Below are 25,395 nucleotides of genomic sequence, written 5' to 3'. Positions count from 1 at the left end.
TCCTTTTGTGATGACACACATCTAGTCTAAATTAAAGCAGATATATCCACCCTGTGTATAACACATGCTAATATGATGAGCCTTATTCCTAGATGCTCATTAGTCATATTATCCCAGACGTCAGCACCCCACTGCCGGACAATTTAACACTAGAACTACTGGACTCGTGACACCTATATAGAAATACATGGTGCAAAGTAGTCAAAATGACTACCTCAGTAGTTCTAGTGTTAAACACATGGGCGGCACATAACTAGTTTATTACACTCCGCGGTATTGCAGGTCTGTGCTGTCTCAGCCTTTTGGCTTCCTTCCTGCTCCCATGATGAGTCCATATTTTTCCAGCATCAGTCAGATGGAGGATCATTTCAAATAACCATAAATCAGGGGTGAGATTGTTCCATTTAATTTAAGTGACTTTTTATATACAGTGCCTACAAGTAGTATTCAACCCCCTGCAGATTTAGCAGGTTTACACATTCGGAATTAACTTGGCTTTGTGACATTTGGACTGTAGATCAGCCTGGAAGTGTGAAATACACTGCAGCAAAAAAGAATGTTATTTCTTTTTTTATTTTTTTTTTTAAATTGTGAAAAGTTTATTCAGAGGGTCATTTATTATTCAACCCCTCAAACCACAAGAATTCTGTTTGGTTCCCCTAAAGTATTAAGACGTATTTCAGGCACAAAGAACAATGAGCTTCACATGTTTGGATTAATTATCTCTTTTTCCAGCCTTTTCTGACTAATTAAGACCCTCCCCAAACTTGTGAACAGCGCTCATTCTTGGTCAACATGGGAAAGACAAAGGAGCATTCCAAGGCCATCAGAGACAAGATCGTGGAGGGTCACAAGGCTGGCAAGGGGTACAAAACCCTTTCCTAGGAGTTGGGCCTACCTGTCTCCACTGTTGGGAGCATCATCCGGAAGTGGAAGGCTTATGGAACTACTGTTAGCCTTCCACGGCCTGGACAGCCTTTGAAAGTTTCCACCCGTGCCGAGGCCAGGCTTGTCCGAAGAGTCAAGGCTAACCCAAGGACAACAAGGAAGGAGCTCAGGGAAGATCTCATGGCAGTGGGGGCATTGGTTTCAGTCAATACTATAAGTAACGTACTCCACCGCAATGGTCTCCGTTCCAGACGAGCCTGTAAGGTACCTTTACTTTCAAAGCGTCATGTCAAGGCTCGTCTACAGTTTGCTCATGATCACTTGGAGGACTCTGAGACAGACTGGTTCAAGGTTCTCTGGTCTGATGAGACCAAGATCGAGATCTTTGGTGCCAACCACACACGTGACGTTTGGAGACTGGATGGCACTGCATACGACCCCAAGAATACCATCCCTACAGTCAAGCATGGTGGTGGCAGCATCATGCTGTGGGGCTGTTTCTCAGCCAAGGGGCCTGGCCATCTGGTCCGCATCCATGGGAAGATGGATAGCACGGCCTACCTGGAGATTTTAGCCAAGAACCTCCGCTCCTCCATCAAGGATCTTAAGATGGGTCGTCATTTCATCTTCCAACAAGGCAACGACCCAAAGCACACAGCCAAGAAAACCAAGGCCTGGTTCAAGAGGGAAAAAATCAAGGTGTTGCAGTGGCCTAGTCAGTCTCCTGACCTTAACCCAATTGAAAACTTGTGGAAGGAGCTCAAGATTAAAGTCCACATGAGACACCCAAAGAACCTAGATAACTTGGAGAAGATCTGCATGGAGGAGTGGGCCAAGATAACTCCAGAGACCTGTGCCGGCCTGATCAGGTCTTATAAAAGACGATTATTAGCTGTAATTGCAAACAAGGGTTATTCCACAAAATATTAAACCTAGGGGTTGAATAATAATTGACCCACAATTTTATGTTGAAAATTTATTAAAATTTAACTGAGCAACATAACTTGTTGGTTTGTAAGATTTATGCATCTGTTAATAAATCCTGCTCTTGTTTGACGTTTGCAGGCTCTAACTTATTTGCATATTATGAAACCTGCTAAATCTGCAGGGGGTTGAATACTACTTGTAGGCACTGTATAGAGCATTCACTTTGCTGGGATCTGTGAATATTTACAGCATTGAACATTGAGGGGGTCTACCTTGGGCTACTTTTTATTGCTCACCTATCTCAGTATCTGAGCTTAAGGCCTGGTTCACACGTCCGTGTCTCCGGTATGTGTTTGGTCCGTTTCCTCACGTGCCGGAGACACGGGCACACGTAGGTCCATTAAAATTAATGGGTCTGCGCTCACGTGCATGTTTTGTCATGGACCGTGTGTGCATGTGGAGCATATGTGTGCCCATGTGCTCCACACGTAGACATGTCCATTTTTCTCTGGCATCACGGGTGTCACACGGACTGCATACAGATGTGATCCGTGTGACACACACCGGAGAAAACACACGTGTCTGTGAATTAAAAGGCATTTCTATAATCAACTTCTCCAGCACTGCTGTTTCTGCCGCTGCTATCACTTGCTTCCGACCCCCGCTCATTATGCTTATCACATATTTACTGCATTGTGGGCCGGAAGCAGCAGCAGCGGGGAGTCGGCAGGGCCGGAGACCGTAGATCAGCACCACAGACAACAGAAACAGGGAGAGGTGAGTAGAAAGTTCCTGTTCTCTGTGTGTTATTACGGATAGCACACGGAGAACACACGTGTGCCATAAACACGGCACACGGAGGGCCATACGCACGTTTAACGCGTCAGTGAAAAACATGCGTGATTTTCACGGACGTGTGAAAGAGGCCTAACAAAAAGCACCTCTGTGTTCACTTTTGTTGTGTCTGTTTTATGCCTATGAGACCTTTTAGATATTTACCCAATAAAAGGTTAAGTTTTAAGTCTCAACTACTGCTACTACAGTGAGGAAAATAAGTATTTGATATACTGCTGATTTTGCAAATTTTCCCACCTACAAAGAATGGAGAAGTCTGGCATTTTTATGATTCTACGGGGTACTTTGCACACTACGACATTGCAAGCCGATGCTTGTGTGACGCCCTGGACTAGCCAGGTAGTCACAGACATAACACCACACACACCCCCTCCCCTGGACAGTCACACCAGTCAAACAAAAAACCCTTGTTGCCTCCCTCCAGGGTCTGATGTCCAAACCAGGTGGGGCGGAGCCAGGCGGTTGGCCCCACCCACCGAGGAGTTCACAGGTCTGGAGGCGGGAAAAGAGACAGTCTAGTTTGAGAGGTGAAAGTAAAAGGTCACAAACTGTCGGTGTCTGGGTAGGGGCCCAGACACAAACAGCAAGGTTGGCAGACGGTGGTGGCCATCTGCAGGAGTTAGTGGAGCTCTGCGAAACCGTAGGACTGGGGTCGGGCAGTGGCCCGCCGGTACCGAACCGGGGAGTGGAGTGAAGCTAAGCACACAGGCAGGGCCATCGGACTAGGCTTGGAGCCGCCGACAACGGTCAAATCCAAGTGAGACCGGAACCCCAGGGGTTTCCCAACAACCAAGACCCGACAGAAGGCAACAGTCCACACCGTGAGGATATACAGCCACCGCCATTGGCTAGAGATCCAAGGGCCATCGCCTGTGGGCAAAACGGGCTCCTCTGGTACCTATACACCGGAGAGCGGACTTCCGCTGGGCAACCACAGGAGTCAGAACATTCTAACAAGGTGCAGGGAAAGACAGCCACCATCACACTGTCCGGGGAGAGCACAAAAGCACTGCAACCGGCTGTGGGACCCGTCCATCCAGCCGTTTGGTTTACCAGAGACTCTATCATTGACTGCCTGAGTGAGTACACCAGTGCCATCCGGCACCGCGCTGACCCTGCAACGCTGCACCCCAGCCATACAGCCTCCCCGTTACACCACCGGGCCCCGGGATCACCAACCCCTACCCACGGAGGGGACAACATCCTAGCTGCTCCCTACCATCACTCCCGGGATCCCCATCACCAGCAGCGGTGGTGCCCTTTATCCCCACGACCCGTGGGTGGCATCACGAACTATCTCCCAAAACAAACCACCCCCTTTTCACTCGTGGACGAGGAGCGCTGCTCGAGTCCCCGGGTCCGGCCCACCGCTCGAGCCACCGAGCAGCAGCAGAAGCCCTGGACCCGAGCGTGGCGAGCGCGTCCCTTCCGCCCACGACACTTGCAATGCCGAGCGAGATAGTCCCCGCCCCCGTCGCACATACGATATTGTGTTATAGCTGCCGTAGCGAACATTATCGCTACGGCAGCTTCACACGGACTTACCTGCCCTGCAACGTTGCTCTGGCCGGCGAACCGCCTCCTTCCTAAGGGGGTGGGTCATGCGGCGTCACAGCGACGTCACACGGCAGGCGGCCAATAGAAGCGGAGGGGCGGAGATGAGCAGGACGTAAACATCCCGCCCACCTCCCTCCTTTTGCATAGCTGGCGTGAGCCACAGGACGAAGATAGGAGATGTTCCTCGCTCCTGCAGCTTCACACACAGCGATGTGTGCTGCCGCAGGAACGAGGAACAACATCGTAACTTCGGTCCTTCCGAAATTATGGAAATGACCGATGCTACACTGATGATACGATTTTGCCGCTTTTGCGCTCGATTAACGTATCAAAAACAATTTACACAATCCGATATCGACAGCGACGTCGGATGTGCGTCACTTTTGATTTGACCCCACCGACATGGCAGCTGCGATGTCGTAGTGTGCAAAGTATCCCGTACACTTCAGCTGACAGAATCCTCCAAAAAAAATGTCAGAAAATCACATTGTATGATTTTTAAAGATTGTGCATTTTGTTACGTAAACTAAGTATTTGATACAATAGAAAAACAAAAATATTTTATAAATATTAATATTTGGTACAGAAACCTTTGATTGCAATTACAGAGGTCAGATGTTTCCTGTATTTTATAACCAAGTTTGCACACACTGCAGCAGGGATTTTGGTCCACTTCTCCATATACAGCTGCATCTCAATAAATTAGAATATCCTCAAAAAGTTAATTTATTTCAGTAATTTAATACAAAAAAGGAAATGTATATATTATATAGTCATTACACAGAGAGTGATCTATTTCAAGTACTTATTTCTGTTAATGTTGATGATTGTGGCTTACAGCCAATGAAAACCCAAAAGTCATTATCTCAGAAAATAAGAATATTATATAAGACCAACTGAAAAAATGATTTTAAAATCAGAAATGTTGGCGCCTACTGAAAAGTCTGTACAGTAAATGCACTCAGTACTTGGTCGGGGCTCCTTTTGCATGAATTACTGCGGCGTGGCATGGACGCGATCAGCCTATGGCACTGCTAAGGTGTTATGGAAGCCCAGATTGCTATGGTAGCAGCCTTCAGCTTGTCTGCATTGTTGGATCTTGATCATCTTCCTCTTGACAATACTCCATAGATTCTCTATGGGGTTTAGGTCGGGCACGTTTGCTGGCCAATTAAGCACAGTGATACTGTGGTTACTAAACCAGGTATTGGTACTTTTGACAGTGTGGACAGGTGCCAAGTCCTGCTGGAAAATGAAATTTACATCTCCTAAAAGCTTTTTGGCAGAAGGAAGCATGAAGTTCTCTAAAATTTCCTGGTAAACGACTGCATTGACTTTGGTCTTGATAAAACAAAGTGGCCATACACCAGCAGATGACATGGCTCCCCAAACCATCACTGATTGTGGAAAATTCACACTAGACCTCAAGCAGCTTGGATTGTGGCCTTTACACTCTTCCTCCAGACTCTGGGACCTGATTTCCAAATGAAATGCAAAATTTTCTTTCATCTGAAAACAACACGTTGGATCACTGAACAACAGCCCAGTTCTTTTTCTCCTTGGCCCGGGTAAGACGCTTCTGGTATTGTCTAATGGTCATGACTGGCATGACACAAGGAATGCGACATTTGTAGTCCATGTCCTGGATACATCTGTGTGTGGTGGCTCTTGAAGCACTTACTCCAGCAGCAGTGAATCTCCCCAAATTTTTCTTATCAGTCCTATCAATGCTGTGGTTATCCCATTTGCTTGTGCACGTTTTTCTACCACACTTTTTCTTTCCACTCAACTTTCCATTAATATGCTTGGATACAGCTCTCTGTGAACAGCCAGCTTTTTCTGCCATGACTTTTTGTGTCTTACCCTCCTTGTGGAGTGTATCAATGACTGCCTTCTAGACAACTGTCAAGTCAGCAGTATTCCCCATGATTGTGTAACCTACTGAGCCAGACCATTTTAAAAGCTTAGGAAGCTTTTGCAAGTGGTTTGTGGTAATTATTAGTGATGAGCGAGCATGCTTGTAACTACTCGGTACTCGCACGAGTATCGCTGTACTCGGGCTGCTCGGCGGGGACCGAGTAATCTCGCGATACTCGTGCTGTACTCGTGGTCTTCATTTCTGCATGTTGGCGCTCTTTTGAGAGCCAGCCCTCATGCAGGGATTGGCTGGCAGACCACTGCAATGCCACAGCCCTGTTAGTTGTGGAATTGCAGTGATTGGCCGGCCTGCACAGCGTGACCGAGCCTTTATACCGACCGGCGCGCTGTGCTCTGCTCACAGCTATCCAGACAGTCAGTGCAGGGAGAGTGTCGCTGATTCAGGGAAAGCTTTGCGGCCCTTTATAGCTTTTTCAGTTGCAGGGCTGCAAACAGTGTGACCAAAAGTCCTTCTCAGGACTATTCTAGTTGTATACAGGCAGGCAGGGTATAGCCAGGTCGGAGTACAGTAGCAGAGTCCTTCTCAGGACTATTGTTGCTATATACAGGCAGGGTATAGCCAGGTCGGAATACAGGCTAGTGACCAGAAGAGTCCTTGTCAGGACTATTGTAGCAGTATACAGGCAGGCAGGCAGGCAGGCAGGGTATATAGCCATTCCTAGTGGTGACCGTATACCAGCCTTCATCATATCTGGGGCTGGTGTACACAGTCTAAAACAGTCCAGATAGTGTCAGACTTCTCAGTAATTGTCGCTCCTAAAAACCAGTTAGGTTCTTATTGCGTCCGTGCTTGCATTTAAAAACAGCACGTGTGTGTCTGTCGGTGGCAGCGTACAGGTGCGCGTTTTGCACAAACTATTATATAACGCACAAGTCTAGTGTATAATACACGTCAGTCAGCAGTGTCTGATAGTGTCAGACTTCTCAGTAATTGTCGCTCCTAAAAACCAGTTAGGTTCTTATTGCGTCCGTGCTTGCATTTAAAAACAGCACGTGTGTGTCTGTCGGTGGCAGCGTACAGGTGCGCGTTTTGCACAAACTATTATATAACGCACAAGTCTAGTGTATAATACACGTCAGTCAGCAGTGTCTGATAGTGTCAGACTTCTCAGTAATTGTCGCTCCTAAAAACCTGTTAGGTTCTTATTGCGTCCGTGCTTGCATTTAAAAACAGCACGTGTGTGGCAGTCGGTGGCAGGGTACAGGTGCGCGTTTTGCACAAACTATTATATAACGCACAAGTCTAGTGTATAATACACGTCAGTCAGCAGTGTCTGATAGTGTCAGACTTCTCAGTAATTGTCGCTCCTAAAAACCAGTTAGGTTCTTATTGCGTCCGTGCTTGCATTTAAAAACAGCACGTGTGTGGCAGTCGGTGGCAGCGTACAGGTGCGCATTTTGCACAAACTATTATATAACGCACAAGTCTAGTGTATAATACACGTCAGTCAGCAGTGTCTGATAGTGTCAGACTTCTCAGTAATTGTCGCTCCTAAAAACCAGTTAGGTTCTTATTGCGTCCGTGCTTGCATTTAAAAACAGCACGTGTGTGTCTGTCGGTGGCAGCATACAGGTGCGCGTTTTGCACAAACTATTATATAACGCACAAGTCTAGTGTATAATACACGTCAGTCAGCAGTGTCTGATAGTGTCAGACTTCTCAGTAATTGTCGCTCCTAAAAACCAGTTAGGTTCTTATTGCGTCCGTGCTTGCATTTAAAAACAGCACGTGTGTGGCAGTCAGTGGCAGCGTACAGGTGCGCGTTTTGCACAAACTATTATATAACGCACAAGTCTAGTGTATAATACACGTCAGTCAGCAGTGTCTGATAGTGTCAGACTTCTCAGTAATTGTCGCTCCTAAAAACCAGTTAGGTTCTTATTGCGTCCGTGCTTGCATTTAAAAACAGCACGTGTGTGTCTGTCGGTGGCAGCGTACAGGTGCGCGTTTTGCACAAACTATTATGTAACGCACAAGTCTAGTGTATAATACACGTCAGTCAGCAGTGTCTGATAGTGTCAGACTTCTCAGTAATTGTCGCTCCTAAAAACCAGTTAGGTTCTTATTGCGTCCGTGCTTGCATTTAAAAACAGCACGTGTGTGTCTGTCGGTGGCAGCGTACAGGTGCGCGTTTTGCACAAACTATTATATAACGCACAAGTCTAGTGTATAATACACGTCAGTCAGCAGTGTCTGATAGTGTCAGACTTCTCAGTAATTGTCGCTCCTAAAAACCAGTTAGGTTCTTATTGCGTCCGTGCTTGCATTTAAAAACAGCACGTGTGTGGCAGTCGGTGGCAGCGTACAGGTGCGCGTTTTGCACAAACTATTATATAACGCACAAGTCTAGTGTATAATACACGTCAGTCAGCAGTGTCTGATAGTGTCAGACTTCTCAGTAATTGTCGCTCCTAAAAACCAGTTAGGTTCTTATTGCGTCCGTGCTTGCATTTAAAAACAGCATGTGTGTGGCAGTCGGTGGCAGCGTCAGGCTCCATATTGTCCCTGGATACAGACGTGCATGATGGCCTGTAAACATGAAGTGCCCATTGTAAGGAAGTGGGTCTATTGTAGTATAGCCCTTAGGCAGGGCAGCCAAAAATTTGGAGGCTCCACATTGTCCCTGGATAGAGATGTGCATGAGGGCCTCAAAACATTGTTCCCATTGCAAAGGAGCGGGTCTCCTGTCGTTGTAATGCCCATTCAGAAAGAATGGGCGAAAAAATTTACCACTGGGGGTATACCTGAAACAACGGCTTAACTATTGTAACGGTCACCATGATGGCGCATGAGGAGAAGGAGGAGCAGTCCAGCGATTAGCCAAAGTCCAGAAGTGTGTTACCATGGGTGAGTGGAGGTACATGGCAAATTCCCGTTACAAACTTTAAATTCCGCTGAAATTTGCTGTTGGTGTGTGTGGTGAAGTCTGGCCAAATCCAACCCTTGTTCATCTTGATCAGAGTCAGCCTGTCAGCATTTACAGTTGACAGGCGGGTGCGTTTATCTGTAATGATTCCACCTGCGGCACTAAAAACACGCTCTGACAAAACGCTAGCGGCAGGGCAGGCCAGGACTTCCAAGGCGTAGAGAGCCAATTCATGCCACGTGTCCAGCTTGGATACACATTAATTGTAAGGCACAGAGGAATGTCGGAGTACAGTTGTTTGATCTGCAAGGTACTCCTTGAGCATCTGGCCAAACTTAGGATTTCTTGTTGCACTACCCCTCACCTCAGGGGCTGTGGTATGTGAGGGGCTGAGAAAACTGTCCCACATCTTAAAGACTGTTCCCCTACCTCTGGCGGATTGGACTTGTGCCCCTCTCGGCTGTACGCCTTGGTTGTCCACTGATTCCTGACCTATGCCGCTAGCGTTTTGTGAGGGGAATGCTTTGCCTACTTCCGTGACTATGGCCTTCTGGAACTGCTGCATTTTGCCTGACCTCTCCGCCTCGGGAATAAGAGACATAAAGTTCTCCTTTTAGCGTGGGTCTAACAGTGTTACCAACCAGTAATGATTGTCGGCCAAGATGTTCTTAACGCGAGGGTCACGAGACAGGCAGCTTACCATAAAGTCAGCCATGTGTGCCAGACTCTTAACAGCCATCACTTCAGTATCCTGACCAACACGATGACTGAACATGCTGTCCTCCTCCTCCTCCTCCTCATCATCTACCCTGTCCTCTGGCCAGCCACGCTGAACCGAGGATATGACTGCATGTCATATCCTCAATTTGGCCAGAGAGTTGCTCCATGTCTTCATCCTCCTCCTCGTCATAGTCCTCCACTGCACGTTGTGATGAGACGAGGCTGGGCTGTGTGTTATCATCACCCACACCCACTACTGTTTCTTGCTCAAACTCATCGCGCTCCGCCTGCAATGCATCATGGTTGTTTTTTGAGCAGAGACCATTTTAGAAGGCAGAGAAGCGGTATGGTGACGCTAATAATGTCGTCATCGCCGCTCACCATCTTGGTGGAGTCCTCAAAGTTTTGGCGGATAGTGCATAGGTCGGACATCCATCTCCACTCCTCAGGTGTTATGTGTGGAGTTTGACCCATTTCCCGACGGCTTAGGTGATGCAGGTACTCAACAACTGCCCTCTTCTGCTCACATGTCCTGACCAACTTGTGCAGAGTTGAATTCCAATGCGTGGGGACATCACACACCAGTCTGTGTGCCGGAAGATGCAAACGGCGTCTTAAGCCGGCAAGGCCGGCTGAAGCAGTAGGTGACTTTCGAAAATGTGCAGACAGGCGGCGAACTTTTACCAGCAGATCAGACAGCTCTGAGTATGACTTTAGAAACCGCTGAACCACGAGGTTGAGCACATGGGCCACGCATGGAACATGTGTCAGCTGGCCTCGCCTCAAAGCCGCCACCAGGTTCCGGCCATTGTCACACACGACCTTTCCTGGCTTTAGGTTCAGAGTTGTGAGCCAGTGATCTGCCTGCTGTTTCAGAGCTGTCCACACCTCTTCTGCATTGTGGGGTTTGTCACCTATGCAGATTTGCTTCAGCACTGCCTGTTGCCGCTTCGCCAAGGCAGTGCTGCAGTGCTTCTGTGTCGCCCTGGACAAGCCAGGGGCCACAGAGCACAACACTTACACACCCCACACTCCCTGCAGGCATATCATAGTCAAAACACAAAATCCTTGTTGCCTTCCCCAGGGGCTGTTGTCCACACCAGGGTGTGGAGCCAGGCGGTTGGTCTCCACCCACCGAGGAGGAGGGAAAACACAGGCAGTGAGAGTTAAGCTAAGGAAGTGGAAGGAGGAAAGTAGTAGAGAGGAGAAAAGTGACAGCAAAGAGCCTGAAGTTGGTCCGGGTGTGTGGCCCGGACAGGACAGCAAGGTTGGCAGGATGTGGTGACCGTCTGCAGTGGAGGCCGATTGGAGTCTGCCGTAAGGACCGTGGACGGGTGGTGACCCGGCCGTACCGGACCGGTATACAAAGAGAAGCCAGCACCATTGGCAGAGGACTTTCGGATCCCGGCAAGGCTTGGTGTCGCCGTGAATTTTCCAAATCCGTTAGTGAAGGGAACCTCAGGGTTTCCAAACAGCCAAGTCCAGATAGAAGGCAACCGTACAACCGTGAAGGGGAGCCACCGCCACCGCCAAGGGCAACCGTCTCCCAGGGCCAGCGCCTGTGGGCAAAAGGGGCTCCTCCGGCCCATATCCAGGTCGGGGAGCGGGTTACCGTTGGGAAACCATCACTACCAACACTTAACTTAGGTGCAGGGAGAGACAGTCATCACTAACCTGCAGGGAGGAACAACCGCAGCCGTCCGAGTGACCCGTCCATCCAGCCACTTGTTTTACCGTGAACTGTGTCATCATCATTGGGCTGAGTGAGTACCTCCGTGCCGTGCGGCACAGCGCTGCCCCTGCGACCCTGCACCTCATCAGGCCCCGCAACCCGCCTGTCATCCATCTCTACCCCATCACCAGGCCCCGGGACAACCAACCCCCCTACCCACGGAGGGGAGAAATAACAACAAAGCTGCTCCCTGTCACAGGCTCCCGGGATCCCCGTCCAGAGCAGCGGTGGTGTCCACACAATCACCACAACCGTGGGTGGCGTCACGGACAATATCCCCAAAACCCAAACCACCCCTTTTCACTCACGGGCGAGTAGCGCCGCTCGAGTCCCCGTGATCCGGCCATCGCTCGAGCCAACGAGCAGCAGCAGCCATAGAGCAGCGTCAGCCGGACCCGAGCAGTGGGAGAGCGCACCGTCCCCTCCTCCGCCCGCGACACTTCCAGCTTGGGACTGGTGTGGAGGGTAAAGTGGATCAGGATGCGCAGGAGGAGGAGGAGGCTGAGGAGCATGACATTCCGGAGCTGTAGAGTGTGTGTGAAACCCTGACTGAGGTAGGGCCTGCAAAACTTGGTGTGTGAAGGACGTGTTCCGTCCCTCGCTCAGACTGGGTCCCAGCTTGCACAATATTAACCCAGTGTGACGTCAACGAGATGTAGCGGCCTTGCCCACATGCACTTGTCCACGTGTCTGTGGTTAGGTGGACTTTGGCTGAAACAGCGTTGTTCAGGGCACGTGTGATGTTTTGTGACACGTGGTTATGCAATGCGGGGACGGCACACCGGGAGAAATAGTGGCGGCTGTGGACCGAGTAACGTGGGACAGCTGCCACCATCAGGTCGCGGAATGCTTCTGTCTCAACCAGCCTAAAAGGCAACATTTCCAGCGCAAGCAGTCGCGAAATGTTAGCATTTAGAACTGTGGCATGTGGGGTGTTGGCAGTGTATTTGCGCCTGCGTTCAAAGGTTTGCTGAATGGATAACTGAACGCTGCGCTGGGACAAGGACGTGCTTGATGATGGTGTTCTTTCTGCGTAGGCAACTGCAGGTGCAGGAGTGGAGGAGGCTTGTTCGCAGGCAGCATGGACAGGGGATTGGCTCGCATGCACAACCAGCGAAGACGTAGCAGTGACATCAGCAAGCACTGCTCCTCGACTCTGTTGTACTTCCCACAAAGTCGGGTGCTTGGCTGACATGTGCCTGATCATGCTGGTGGTGGTCAGGCTGCTAGTTTTGGTACCCCTGCTGATGCTGGCATGGCAGGTGTTGCAAATGGCCTTTTTAGAATCATCTGGAGCCAACTTAAAAAACTGCAAGTGTCAGAGTTCCGGGTTTTCCAGTTTTCTTTTGAAAGAGCTTGCCCTTTGTTAACATGGAGTTTTCTGTTCTGTTGCCCTACTTCCTGTCCATCTGTTTAAAAGCCGCCCCTAAAGCTTAGTCCAGTGCCTGAGTATACTGCTTCCTGTGTGCTCCTGCCCTGCTGCTTTTGGTTCCTGATTGTTATTCGGATCCTCTTGGAAAACAACCGACACCGACTCTGGACTTCATCTGGTATCATCTAGCTGTGCCCGGACTCCGTTTGCCGTCTTTGGTCGGCACTTCTGCCCGGTTCCTTCCGTTTAATACCACTCTGGACTCACATCACGTACGGACATTTTTGGACTTACCTATTGCCCTTTTTGTGTCCCGGCTGCTGCGCATTTAGGGCTTCTGGGGTGATTGCCAGACAGTCCCTGTATAGGGGTTCGCTCTTGGTGGTCTCCCTGGGGGAGTCCGGTGCGCGGTCCCGGAAATTCCCTTTCGCTCCGTCCCTGGAAGGTATTTCCTGTATTTATGTCCTACTGTGTTTTTGTTCCGTTTATGTACATATTTGCTGGTTGCATATTATAAACGTCTTGCACCAAGAACTCGTCTCTGGTTGTCATTGCCCTAACGCAATCGAAATCCTCAATACATACAATAGTATTACAGCCAGACTCGGGAAGACCTAACATTTGTACAGGCACCTTGTGTCGTGTTGTTCCGGGGAACAGTTGCCTGACGTCTGCCTGTGGCCACCACTCTGCTTCTTACTGCCTGTTGGGATGCTACGCCTCCCTCCCCCTGTGCACTGCTGTCCTCGCTCTGCATATCCTCCTGCCAGGTTGGGTCAGTTACTGGATCATCCACCACGTCGTCTTCCTCTTCCGCTCCCTGCTCCTCCTCCTGACTTCCTGACAATTGTGTCTCATCATCGTCCACCCCTTGTTGAGACACGTTGCCAACTTCGTGAGAACGTGGCTGCTCAAATATTTGGGCATCTGTACATACAATCTCGTCATGGCCCACTTCAACAGGAGCTGGCGAGAGGCCAGAATTTGTGAATGCAAACGTGAACGAACAGCTCTTCCGAGTGTCCAAGTGTGGGATCAGTAATGTCCGTGGACGTGTACTCGGCCTGGTGGTAGGAAGGAGGATCAGGTTCTGAAATGTGCGGTGCAGTATCACGGCTACTGACACTTGACCGTGTGGAAGACAGAGTGTTTGTGGTGGTGCCAATCTGACTGGAAGCATTATCCGCTATCCAACTAACAACCTGTTGACACTGGTCTTGGTTCAAGAGCGGTGTACTTCTGCGGTCCCCAAGAATTTGGGACAGGATGTGCGAGCGACTAGATGTGGCCCTTTGTTGTGGCGAAATTAGAGCTTGCACACAACCTCGGTCTCTGCCTGCACCACCATCACGTCCACTTCCTTGTTCGTTGACAACGCCCTTGCGCATTTTGCAATGCTGTGCTGATGTGTATTCACTAGACTTGTGCGTTATATCCAAGTTTTTGCAAAACTCACACAAATGCAGCGGAAAGCTGCCACCAACAGGCACACACGTGCGGTTTTTAAATGCAAGCACGGAGGCACTAAGAACCTAACAGGTCTCTATCCAGGGACAACGTGGAGCCTCCCAATTTTTGGCTGCCCTGCCTAAGGGCTATACTACAATAGACCCACTTCCTTCCAATGGGCACTTCAGGTTTACAGGCCCTCATGCACGTCTCTATCCAGGGACAACGTGGAGCCTCCCAATTTTTGGCTGCCCTGCCTAAGGGCTATACTACAATAGACCCACTTCCTTACAATGGGCACTTCAGGTTTACAGGCCATCATGCACGTCTCTATCCAGGGACAATGTGGAGCCTCCCAATTTTTGGCTGCCCTGCCTAAGGGCTATACTATAATACACCCACTTCCTGACAATGGGCACTTCAGGTTTACAGGCCCTCATGCACGTCTCTATCCAGGGACAACGTGGAGCCTCCCAATTTTTGGCTGCCCTGCCTAAGGGCTATACTACAATAGACCCACTTCCTTCCAATGGGCACTTCAGGTTTACAGGCCCTCATGCACGTCTCTATCCAGGGACAACGTGGAGCCTCCCAATTTTTGGCTGCCCTGCCTAAGGGCTATACTACAATAGACCCACTTCCTTCCAATGGGCACTTCAGGTTTACAGGCCATCATGCACGTCTCTATCCAGGGACAATGTGGAGCCTCCCAATTTTTGGCTGCCCTGCCTAAGGGCTATACTACAATAGACCCACTTCCTTACAATGGGCACTTCAGGTTTACAGGCCATCATGCACGTCTCTATCCAGGGACAACGTGGAGCCTCCCAATTTTTGGCTGCCCTGGCAAAGGGCTATACTAAAATAGACCCACTTCCTTACAATGGGCACTTCAGGTTTACAGGCCATCATGCACGTCTCTATCCAGGGACAATGTGGAGCCTCCCAATTTTTGGCTGCCCTGCCTAAGGGCTATACTACAATAGACCCACTTCCTTACAATGGGCACTTCAGGTTTACAGGCCATCATGCACGTCTCTATCCAGGGACAATGTGGAGCCTCCCAATTTTTGGCTGCCCTGCCTAAGGGCTATACTATAATACACCCACTTCCTGACAATGGACACTTAATGTTTTGAGGCCCTCATGCACGTCTCTACCCAGGGACAACGTGGAGCCTCCCAATTTTTGGCTGCCCTGCCTAAGGGCTATACTACAATAGACCCACTTCCTTACAATGGGCACTTCAGGTTTACAGGCCCTCATGCACGTCTGTATGCAGGGGCATTGGTGAACCTCACAATTTTGGACTGCCCTGGCAAAGGAAAATACTACAAAGACTCACTTCCTCAAAATGGGCACATTAGACTCAAGAGGCCTTCATGTACGTCTCTTCTCAGGGACATCGGAGTGCCACACAATGTTTTCACGTAAAATCTTTCATGTATTAATCTCAAAAAGTAACATACACCAGCTCTATCTCACTATTTGGTATGTGCCCTTAACATTTCCGCCATGAAAAATCATTTTGGGGTCATTTTGGAAGGTTTTCTGGTGAGTCCGTAAAAATGACGTAAAACGCGGACAAAATTGTTCACAGCTGTGACTTTTCAGTGATAAATGCTTCAAGGGGTCTTCCCCATGCTGTTGCCATGTCATTTGAGCACTCTTCTGAGACTTTTGTGACATTTTTAGGGTTTCTCCATGCTGCCGGGGGGTCATTTCACAAAAATACTCGGGTCTCCCATAGGATAACATTGGGCTCGTTGCTCGGCCCGAGTACACGAGTATCTTGGGAGGCTCGGCCCGAGCTTCGAGCACCCGAGCTTTTTAGTACTCGCTCATCACTAGTAATTATTCTAATTTTCTGAGATAATGACTTTCAGGTTTTCATTGGCTGTAACCATAACCATCAAAATTAATAAAAAAAGGACTTGAAATAGATCACTCTGTGTGTAATGACTATATAATATATACATTTCCTTTTTTGTATTGAATTACTGAAATAAAATAACTTTTTGAGGATATTCTAATTTATTAAGATGCGCTTGTATAACTTCTCCAATCTTTCAGGTTTCAGGGCCGTCACTGGGCAACATTGAGTTTCAGCTCCTGGTGGTGATCCTGCTCCTTCTGGGTATGTGCACTTTGTATTGATTATGTATTAGGTGTTGTCCTTGTATTAACTATATTTTATATGACCTTGTTTTCTTATGTATGAGTCCTTCGGGACCCCGGTATAGCTGTACGCACTTGCACTTTATTGCTAAAAATTTCTTTTTTATTGTCTAAATTGACCGGGGTATTCCTGTTGTATTACATCCTTGTACTTTGGGTCTTTCTAATATAGTCTTGAGTGGCCTTACCTCTCCCACGACTACCAGTGACAGACATATACGGACTGAGTTCCATTATATTATTATATCCTTCTGTCCTGTGTTGTACCTATATACTCCTTTTTTGATTAGCCTTACCTTTCCCACAGCTACCAGTGACAGACACATACTGACTGAGTCCTATTGTATTATACCCTTCTGTCCTGTGTTATGCCTCCACATTCCTTATTAGATTGGCCTTATCCTTCCCACGGCTACCAGCGACAGACACATATGGACTGAGTCCCAGTGTATTATACCTTTCTGTCCTGTGTTGTGCCTGCACACACGTTTTTATTAGATTGGCCTTACCTTTTCCACGACTATTAGAGACGGACACATACGGACTGAGTACCATTGTATTATACCTTTCTGTTCTGTGTTGTGCTTATACACCTGTTTGGCCCTACCTTTGCCACGGTTACCAGTGACAGACATATATGGACTGAGTCCCATTATATTATTATATCTTTTTGTCCTGTGTCATGCCTACACATTGACAATCAATGATACTTTTCATACACTCAGTACCTTGTGCCCCCCTTGATTTATTGGTAGTTGTTTTTATTGTCCATGCTATCTTGCGTATGTCTTATTCATATCAATAAAATGTATTCTTATTGCATATATACTCGTTGTATCTCCTGTCTTTGTATATTGTGCGAGTAGTGCATGCACCCTGCCGCGGTACATACATACCGACTGCGTGCACACCATATGGCTCATATATTGGAAAGTGTTCTCATATCCTGCCAAAGATGCAGGCCCTACCCCCATGGACTTGTAAGACCAGTGTCGGTAACAGCAAAACACATTATAATCCCAGTTTTCCCCCATCCACACAGACTGGTGACAGACTAGACTTGGACCCAATGGATGGCCACCCAGGGGTGGAGCCGATCCAGTCCACTAGACAACGACCAGGTGGGAGGGAATAAACAGACAGTTGGAGTTAGTAAGTGGAAATGAGAGGAGACGGACATAGCTGCTCTGACATGGGAGTGTGATGGTGACCTGAGGGCCCAGGCGTGTGGTTGCCGGTGGAGTACGGCAAAGTACTTCCGGAACCATAGCACCGATGGGTACAGAGCCCTAGATCAGGCAAACACTCCAGGCAGACCTGATAAAATATGCACAGTGAGGGGACTATCCAGGACCTCACTGACCTTAGAAATCTGGGGGCACCAGCAGAAACGGGAGAACCCGAGACCGGAACGGAACACTGACCCTAAAGGGGTTCACACTGACGCCGTACGGACCAGAGACTGAGAAACAAACAGGAGGGGACCTCCAGACGCTCCAAACCACGGAGACCCACCAACTTGAGAAAGGTGTAGGGGAAAGAAGCCAACAGGTCATCAACCGGCACTGGGACTAAGGAAACGAGAGGTGAATACTAGCCTTCCTCCGGGTACCAGTTACCATCTACTGTGAGTAAAGAGAACCAGTTACACAGCAACCCCTCGTGCGGCTTACGTGTCTTTCAGCGCCTAAGTCTATCACCTATCCCCTGGGGCCCCGGCCCTACCTGCGGAGGGCCCAACATCCAGGCTGCCATCACATCAGCCCCAGTGGAAAGACTGTGCAGCGGCGGTTCCATCACCATAACCGCAACCTGCAACTGGCGTCACGACAAACTTTATTAATTATTCCCCTATATATAAACCCTTTTTAAAAGCCACCCCAGGGTCACGGAACTGGGCAACGGCCACCCAGTGACACATCCCAGTAGTACACTGCACGGGACCGAGTACCCCTTAGCCCTGGGCAGCACATTTATAGCACTCTTGTGGCGCCCTGGACTAGCCAGGTCATTACAGGTACTACAAAATGACACCCCCACCCCGAGACAGGCACATCAGTCAGACACAAAATCCTTGTTGCCTCCCTCCAGGGGCTGATGTCCACACCAGGTGGGGTGGAGCCAGGCGGTTGGCCCCACCCACTGAGGAGTTCACAGTCCTGGAGACGGGAAAAGGAAGTCAGAGGGAGTTCAGTTAGGGAAGTGAAGGAGAGAAGAGTAAACTGGCTGTGTCCGGGTACATGGCCCGGGCACCAAGAGCAAGGTTGGCAGACGGTGGTGTCCGTCTGCAGGAGAGGCAGATCAACGTGGAACCGTAGGACCGGGGTCGGGCGGTGGCCCGCCGGTACCAAACCGGGGAGTGAAGTGAAGCCAGCACAAACCGGCAGGGCCTGCGGACCCCGACCAGGCTTGGAGTCGCAATTAGAGGTCAAATCCGTCAGTGACCGGAACCCCAGGGGTTTCCTAACAGCCAAGACCCGATTGAAGGCAACCGTCCAACCAACAAAAGGAAATACAGCTACCGCCACAGCTAGAGTTCCAAGGGCCAGAGCCTGCGGGCAAAAGGGCTCCTTCAGCACATATAACACGCTGGGGAGCGGGTTACCGGTGGGAAGCCATCAGAACCGAACATCCACAAAAGGTGCAGGGAAAGGCAGCCACCACCAACCGTCCAGGAGAAACTACAGCAGCCGGCTGCGGGACCCGTCCATCCAGCTGTTTGGTTTACCAGAGAATTTGCGTACATTTGTGGCTGAGTGAGTACTACCGTACCATCCGGCACCGCGCTGCGCCGTCCAAGCGACCCTGCACCCTGCCAACCCTGTCTCCCCGTCACCTCACCGGGCCCCGGGACCACCAACCCCCTACCCACGGAGGGGAGAGAAACATCCCAGCTGCTCCCTGCCATCGCTCCCGGGATCCCCGTCAATAGCAGCGGTGGTGCCCAACCTCACCACAACCCGTGGGTGGCGTCACGGACCAAATCCCCAAACCACCCTACCCCCTTTCACTCACGGGCGAGGAGCGCCGCTCGAGTCCCCGGATCCAGCCCACCGCTTGAGCCACCGAGCAGCAGCAGCAGCAGTGCCGGCCCCGAGCGTGGTGAGTGCAGCGCCCCGCCGCTCGCGACAACTTGGCATCACGAACAGGATCTTACCGTTCTACCGGCTGGTAGAAGTGCGCCTTGTGTCCCGCTGGCGGTGTTCGGCCGAAAAATTTCAGAAGCCGCCATCTTGGGCGTGAAGATTTTCCCGCTCGAGCGTCTTCTCGAGCAGTGGAGGTGCGAAAGCCGAAGCTCCGCCCCTGAAGAGGAGGTGCTGAGAAAAGACCAAGGGGGGACGGATGGCGTCCAGCCGCATGTAAACCGAGGCCATAAAAGCAGGGATGCCAGGACTCTGCCGCCATTTGGTTCCTGGAAGATACCACTGCCAGCATGCACCGTCGGTCCGGTAGCCCCGCAGTCCCCGAGCCCGCACCCGGCACCGCAGCGTGGGTGGAGGTCCGGACCGTCCAACTGAGCAGCCGTCTGCAGGTGCAGATGCAACTCCTCCTGGAGGAGTGGGAGGCCGACATGGCGGATGTGGTGGCGGCCATATGGAGACGCGAGGTGGAGGAAGTATTGGAGGAGCGGGTAAGCGACCCACGCCCCTGTGTTCCTACAGGATCGGTCGTCGCAGCTGAGGGGCCCGGTCTGCGCCCGCTCACCCTGCTGCCTCCCCCGCTACCCGTGTCGGCTGCTGCCGCCCCGCCACTAGGCCCGCTACCCGCACAACCGGTCGCGGAACCCTGCCCATCCGCCCAAGCGGACCAGCCTGCAGCTGAAGCCCGCAGCCGCCCCGAGCCGCTTCCCTGGAAGCTATCAAAGGCATCACCCGTCTGCGAAGACGTACCGGTGGTACTGGAAGTGACCGAGCCCAGTCCCGTCCCGGCTCCGGTGATCCGTCCTGTGCAGGAGGAGGCGGAGGTCAAGCGGGAGAGGACCCCTGTACCCATCCCCCACGCCTCGGCTGAGGCTGCGCCGGGTCGTTGCTGCAAGGCAGCGTCCCAGGCCATGTCACCGCGGGAACTTCCACCGAGGGCGCCAGTAGTGGGCAGTGTAGTGAAAATCCTGCGGGCCTGACCCGCGCGCAGGGGCAAGTAGTAGCCCCTTACTGGGACAGGGAACCGACCCCGCTGGGCCGAGAGATTGCGGAGAGGGAGAGGCGGAAGGCTGAGCTGATAGCCCGCACCATACAAGAAAAAGAGAACCTCCGCAGAGCCACCTTCCGGGTACGGGGCCCGATCCACGAGGGGCAAGTAAGAAGGTTTGACCCACGCCGGGGGTATGGATTTATTTTTGAGCCGGGCCTGGAGGCCGAAGTGTTTGTGGCCTGCCGGGATGTTAATGCCCACCTGCCAGAGGGCCACCCGGGCCATAACTTGATCCCAGGCGACCACATAACATACACGCGGCACTGTGGAGAGAGGGGCTGGTTTGCCCTAGATGCCAAGCTGAGAGGAGGCCAGGAGGCCCAAGAATCGTTCCAGTCCCTTTCTCCAGCCTGCGGTGTAGACCTGAAGTAAGGCAGCGGTTCCTCCGTTGCACCGTTGTCCCCGTTGGGACCACCAGTACCGTTACCTGTTGAATGATAAGAGTAATCAAACTTAAGTTTTTACCTGATTGGCACTGTAATTGATCCGGCCGTTGCCGGCAAGTAGTCCCCGTAGGGACCCTTTGTTACCGTGCATAAGAAACTGCTTATGGACATGCCTGAGAACTTGCAGGGCACCCACAAACTGGGGGAATTGTAAATAGGTTGGGGCATGTTTCCGTTGCTGCCTCCGGAGAGGTAGATTGGAGGAAGGGCCCGCAGCAGAGGAGGCTGGGGCCCGGCCACCACCAGGACCGGTGGCCATCCTCCGGGGGTCAGGGGTCCCCCATGGACGTGGGGTCCCCTGAAGTGACAGTTGGGTGCGAGACACTGTACCCGTTCCCGCTCGGGCAGCCTGGATCTGGACTGGGGTCAAGGGGTGCTGCCCACTTCTTAGGGGCAGCATCAGGGCCAGGTTGTTTGGGTGGGAGAGCGGAAGTCGACCGTTATTAATAAAAATGTGTTTGTAACGTTAAAAGTACTGTGTCTCCCGTTAAGGGAAGATTTATAAATATGCTGTTGTTGAATGTTTTCACATGTTTTTTACATCTTTTGCAGTTGAAAAATAAAACCGGTGATGGACGGGCAGCCCGCGGACGGTCTGCATTTAACCAAGGGGGAATGTGGCGCCCTGGACTAGCCAGGTCGTCACAGGTACTACAACATGACACCCCCACCCTGAGACAGGCACATTAGTCAGACACAAAATCCTTGTTGCCTCCCTCCAGGGGCTGATGTCCACACCAGGTGGGGTGGAGCCAGGCAGTTGGCCCCACCCACTGAGGAGTTCACAGTCCTGGAGGTGGGAAAAGGAAGTCAGAGGGAGTTCAGTTAGGGAAGTGAAGGAGAGAGGAGTAAACTGGCTGTGTCCGGGTACGTGGCCCGGGCACCAAGAGCAAGATTGGCAGACGGTGGTGGCCGTTTGCAGGAGAGGCAGATCAACGCGGAACCGTAGGACCGCGGTCGGGTGGTGGCCCGCCGGTACCAAACCGGGGAGTGAAGTGAAGCCAGCACAAACCGGCAGGGCCTGCGGACCCCGACCAGGCTTGGAGCCGCCATTAGAGGTCAAATCCGTCAGTGACCGGAACCCCAGGGGTTTCCTAACAGCCAAGACCCGATTGAAGGCAACCGTCCAACCAACAAAAGGAAATACAGCTACCACCACAGCTAGAGTTCCAAGGGCCAGAGCCTGCGGGCAAAAGGGCTCCTTCAGCACATATTACACGCTGGGGAGCGGGTTACTGGTGGGAAGCCATCGGGACCGAACATCCACAAAATGTGCAGGGAAAGGCAGCCACCACAAACCGTCCGGGAGAAACTACAGCAGCCGGCTGCGGGACCCGTCCATCCAGCCGTTTGGTTTACCAGAGACTTTGCATACATTTGTGGCTGAGGGAGTACTACCGTGCCATCCGGCACCGCGCTGCGCAGTCCAAGCGACCCTGCACCCTGCCAACCCTGCCTCCCCATCACCTCACCGGGCCCCGGGACCACCAACCCCCTACCCATGGAGAGGAGAGAAACATCCCAGCTGCTCCCTGCCATCGCTCCCGGGATCCCCGTCAATAGCAGCGGTGGTGCCCAACCTCACCACAACCCGTGGGTGGCGTCACGGACCAAATCCCCAAACCACCCTACCCCCTTTCACTCACGGGCGAGGAGCGCCGCTCGAGTCCCCGGATCCGGCCCACCACTCGAGCCACTGAGCAGCAGCAGCAGCAGTGCCGGACCCGAGCGTGGTGAGCGCAGCGCGCCCCGCCGCCCGCGACACTCTCCCTTTATGACAGGTACCAGGGCAATGTGGTCTATCCTTAGAAATGCATTGCTAGCTGTCAGGTCACACATACAGTATGCAGACACAGATACATACAGTACGGAAACATGTACGTATACAGTAAGCAGACATGCATGCACAGCAGTTGTGGCAGTGGCCCTGGGGCATTTTCTTACCTGCACCCCAACCCAGCCCACCCCTGGTAGATGTCATACTTTTTTTTAGGACTGTCAAGGAATTGGCCTTTCTAGTGAGCTTCATTAGTTTCCAGCTGCAATGCCTCTTTTAGGAGGGTGTCAGGTACTCCTAAATGGCTCCCAGACTAGAGCAGAGAAGGTGGCCTGAACATCTGGGTGTTCTGACAATTGGTATGAACAAACGAGCAGTATGCCTTTAATCTTTGTATCTAAAGAAGCTGTGATGTATTGTTAGCAGCCAGATGACCTAGAATTCTTTGCATTGTAAGTATGAAATTGCTTTCCCAATTATGAGAACAGTTTGTATAAAATTCTCTTCTAAATGCCGTTGAAAATTCTAAATATATTATAGAACAACACTTTGATCATTTTAAATGCCAAACAATCTATTTTCCTAAAAAAATCATTTATACATTTTTCCCTTTGTTATTATGGAAACATAATATTGATTTACAGTATAATATATTAAAGGGTTATCCACAAAAAAGCAAGTTATCCCTTAACCATTGAATAGGCAATAACTTTCTGATCACTAGGGGTCTGACCTCTGTGACACCCATCGATCTTAAGATTGGGTCTCTGGAATCTCAAAAACAGGTCTTTATAGACCGTTAATGAAACAGACGTGCACATGTTGAGCCTCTGCTCCATTCAGTATGCGACTGTTAGTTTTCAATTATCACTGGCAGTCCAATAGAGAGTGAATGGAGCTATGATCTAAGGGGTACTTTGCACATTACGACATCGCAAGCCGATTGTAGCAATGCCGAGCGCGATAGTCCCCGCCCCCGTCGCACATGCAATCTCTTGTGATAGCTGCCATAGCGAACATTATCGTTCACATGCATTTACCTGCCCTGCGACGTCGCTCTGGCCGGCGACCCGCCTCCTTCCTAAGGGGGCGGGTTATGCGGCGTCACAGCGACGTCACACGGCAGGCGGCCAATAGAAGCGCAGGGGCAGAGATGAGCGGGACGTAAACATCCCGCCCACCTCCTTCCTTCCTCATTGCAGCCGGGTCGCAGGTAACGAGATGTTCCTCGCTCCTGCGGCTTCTCACACAGCGATGTGTGCTGCCGCAGGAACGAGGAACAACATCGTACCTGTCGCTGCAGCGACATTATGGGAAAAGCCCGACACTACACCGATCATACAATTTCGACACTTTTGCGCTCGTTAATCATATTAAAAACGATTCACATACTCCGATGTCGACAACGACGCCGGATGTGTGTCACTTTCGATTTGACCCCACCGACATCGCAGCTGCGATGTCGTAGTGTGCAAAGTACCCCTAAGATATGGGTGCTAGTGGCGAGCGAGCACTAAAATGGGTGAGCGCTCGGTACTTGAATCAAGCAGGTAAGATGTTCGGACAGGTGCGACTGGATTACAGAGTATAATGGAAGTCAATGGGAAACTTGAGGAATTTTCCGAAAGAGCCTACGGTAATTGTAGGGCTGGGAAAGCAGGAAAATCGCTGAAATGTATGGAAACAGAGCTCAAATGAAATGGAAAATGTATGTTCAGTGCCCGCGCTCTGTGACTTCAACATGTATGTAGCAGACTCAGAAATGTTTTGGAACCTAAGTTGGATTAAGTCAGAACTGGGTATTTGGGGTTAATAAAGAGGTGAAAGGCATGGGGGCCCAATAACCATGAGTCTTCCCAGGCTGAGAATACCAGCCCCCAGCTGTTGGGCTTTATCATGGCTGGGTATCAAACTCGGGGGGACCACACAAAGTTTTTTAAAATTATTTATTTAAATAATTTTTAAAAAATCCACATGGGGTCACTCTTATTTTGATACACAGCCAAGATAAGCAAAGGGTTGGGGGCTGCAGCCTATAGCTGGATGCTTTATCTGTGCTGGGTATCATAATATGGGATAACCCTACACCAATTAATTAAAAATTTTTTATACTACTATACATATACAGACAGCATGTGTGATTCCAAGTAGTCAGACATGCTGTCACACAGTGTGGTGGCACAATCTCACTTCAGTGAATCACAGACACTGGGACTGCCGGTGGGCGGGGGAAGCAGTAAATATCTGTAAAGAGCAGGGATCAAAATGCAGCACACAGAGAAGGAGGAACAGTGGAAACTCAATTTATTAATTTACTGAACGGGATAGGGAAGCAGAAGGCAGGGGGAGGTTATCACAAAGGAAAAATAATTCAATTTCTGGGTACAATAGAAAGTAACAACACAGTAGCTTGTATAACTCAGCCTAACAGGAGCAAGAGATAAACACATTAATCCTAGTGAAAAACAGTATAGAAATGTCAGGGCCTCCGTCCGTCG

The sequence above is a fragment of the Anomaloglossus baeobatrachus genome, chromosome 5, assembly GCF_048569485.1.
Source record: "Anomaloglossus baeobatrachus isolate aAnoBae1 chromosome 5, aAnoBae1.hap1, whole genome shotgun sequence".
NCBI classification, from domain to species: Eukaryota; Metazoa; Chordata; class Amphibia; order Anura; family Aromobatidae; genus Anomaloglossus; species Anomaloglossus baeobatrachus.
Note: the sequence above shows the minus strand (reverse complement) of the source record.